At 44.5% G+C, this 2880-nt stretch overlaps 1 pseudogene; it reads left to right on the plus strand.

The window, feature by feature from the left end:
* Nucleotides 1-2166: 2166 nt before the first annotated feature.
* LOC121858807 lies at nt 2167-2369 on the plus strand (annotated as a pseudogene).
* The last annotated feature ends 511 nt before the right edge of the window (nt 2370-2880 follow it).

Here is a 2880-nt window from a genome sequence, read left to right on the forward strand (position 1 = left end):
TCATTAGCAACACAAATCATATCACACCTAAGGAATCCTTCCATACTATAAATTAACCCAACAACCTCCTAAAGCCCCCCTCTCCTCTCCTCGCCTCCCCTCTCCTCTCCTCTCCTCCCCCCTCCTCCCGACAACCGAACCATACCTGACCTTATATCAATTATCCTAACCCTCCCCCTCTCCCCTTACTACATTTCCACGCAAACGCATACACACTCACACAACAACCCCCCCGAAGCAAAAAAGTAATTCACCTCAACTCAACATACAACCTCCACCCCCGCCAATCCCCAAACACAAACTCCCCCACCCCCGCCAGACAAAGCCTCTCATAACACCACAACTCTCCAAAACCAAATCAAACATACCCAACCTCTATACCAGCCACTGTCAACATTATCGACCTAACTCAAGACTGAAACCAAACAACCTATATCTCACTCTCATCTCCGTTCACAATTTGACAAAGCTCAAATCTGTCCCCTGCTATTACTAAATAACTCTCCTACGATACACTCATCCTTCCTTACTACGAATACTTTGACATTTCAAGCTCAAAGATTCAAAACTCTTCCTCCAACTCTCTCCATTTCTCTCTGACATAGCTGAAAGACCCACAACTCTCAGAAACAAATCAAAACATACCCAACGTCTGTGACATCCAATTCTCAATAAAATCGACCTAACTCAAGACTGAAACCATTCAGCCTATATCTCATTCTCGTCTCCGTTCATAATTTGACAAAAAAGCTCAAATCTGTCTGCTGCTATTACTAAAAACTCTCCTACGATACGCTCATCCTTCCTTACTATGAATACTTTGACATTTCAAGCTCAAAGATTCAAAACCCTTCCTCCAACTCGCTCTGTTCCTCTTTGACATAGTTCAAAGACTTTACCTTCTTCTTTCTCCAAACAACCCTACGACTAGCAAAATTTCCATGTTTTCACCTTCTCTGTTAATTTGTTCGTGTGTGGCCTGTGCGTCCGTCCACCTGCGCTTCTCGGCTTGCACCGCCGCCGTGGCGGGGCGGTTCTTCCTCCGCTTTGCCAACACTGCCTAGGCTAGACGACAACCAGAGCACCCGCGTTGGCCCTTTGCTTGCCCGGACCTGCTCCCGCCCTCCCTCTGCCTCGTCCTGATTGTGATTGTTGCACCCTCAGGGCATTTTGCCTACCCCCTCACGCAAGCGGTGTTTAGCCACTGCACCTGTTCTCTCCTTCTAAAATTCACTTCCATCCTCCCTTTATTCTTCCTCTGAACCTCCTTCCCCCCTGTCACTAGCATTTTTCTAGTTCTAGTTCTAGGCTGTACGCTGATTGGCTGGTCGGAGTGCGGCCGGAGCTCAGTTGGAAGTTGTAGGGGAGAGTAGCCACTACAAGATCAATATAGCCCAGTATCATTTTATTGGGAAATTGACTAATAACCAAACTAGAAATTGATACAATTCCAAATTTTCTTCAATTATATGCAAGAAATGTCTATACTTATGTAATCATTTTACAAATACTTCAGGAACTACTTTTCTGGGCGGAGCTTCATTCTTTCATGAAGGTTGGCATACAAGGTTCATAAAGTAATCGTCTCACGCATTTAGGCACTTTCATTTTTAGTGCAATTTATATTTTTCGGAAATTAGTTTTCCAGTTACTATGTAAAAATAAAATAAAATAAAATAAAAACAGCGGGTTTGTTGGTGGTACCATAGTAAAAAAAAACAGTGGCAACGGGCGTATCTCTACGTGGGGAAAGTACAGTAAATGTGTTCTTCAGTCTGCCCCTCAAACATGCCAGTTTCTTCCTTCACTAACACTGGTCAATAAGAGCTCCTAAACAAAGGAAGAAGGCATTAATGATAGTGATTAAGGAAAACTGAAAATTGTAAATGGTAACATAGCCATGAAGTGTAAAGAATAGTAAATTAATTGGTTACATAATTACGACTTTTGTTATTATAGATTTTAAATGTTGATGTATAAGGAATTCGAATGTTTATCTGCAAACAAAACTCGAGATAGATCCTTGTTGCACCAATTTACAGGTGAAGCAGAGTAAGAATATTACCTAATGTGCATTAATTTAATTGCAACAGCTTTGGAATCGCTTTCTCGGCCTTTTGGCTAAGATCTCTTTTGCTACTTCCATACTTAGTACTAGTTGCGGGACCTGCTTCTCGGCCTTTTGGCTAAGATCAAAGTGTAGTATCTGTTCTTATCAGCTTAATGGAGAGTACATAATCAGTGTTCTTTTTTACATAGAAGGAAGAATACAGATTTGGACTTTCTGGGGGTGAAAGTAACAGAGTTACTCCTTTGTTGTTTTAGGCGGCGAGCAGGGAACCCGGTATTTCTCCATTGCTGTGGTTATTAGTAATACCATGCAGTGAGAGGAAACATACCGGGGGGCCTGCAAAGCCCCAATCTTGGTCCCACGGGACCCCACGTGGGTGCTTCTCACACGTGGCTATTCCCTCCTCTCTGTACTTCTTTACTTCGTACTGGCTGAGGGACCTGCACTCATAGAAGTGTATTCGTCCCAAAGTCCCTCCCCGGTAAACCATCACCTTGCGATCGAGTGGGTTTGTGATGGCGAAAGGGAGGTCGGTACACAACTCTCGGCCGATCCTCCAGGAATACCGTGATAGTGCGGGTACACCCTGGTAAGGGGGTTGTCATGTGTGTGTGGGTGTTCGTGTGGGTAAAGCAAGATGGACGACGAAGGGCCAAGGGGAAGAAACGAAGGAGATCGACAGCCGGAAAGAAGAAACCGAATGCTGACCATATGGTTCCCTGCACCACCATCCTTCAAATGCACAGAGAGGACGCAGGGATGCCCATGGGAATGTGCGTCATCGGGGTGGTCTGGCTGCAAGCAATCGC

The sequence above is a fragment of the Homarus americanus genome, unplaced genomic scaffold, assembly GCF_018991925.1.
Source record: "Homarus americanus isolate GMGI-L3 unplaced genomic scaffold, GMGI_Hamer_2.0 scaffold41778, whole genome shotgun sequence".
Taxonomy (NCBI): Eukaryota; Metazoa; Arthropoda; class Malacostraca; order Decapoda; family Nephropidae; genus Homarus; species Homarus americanus.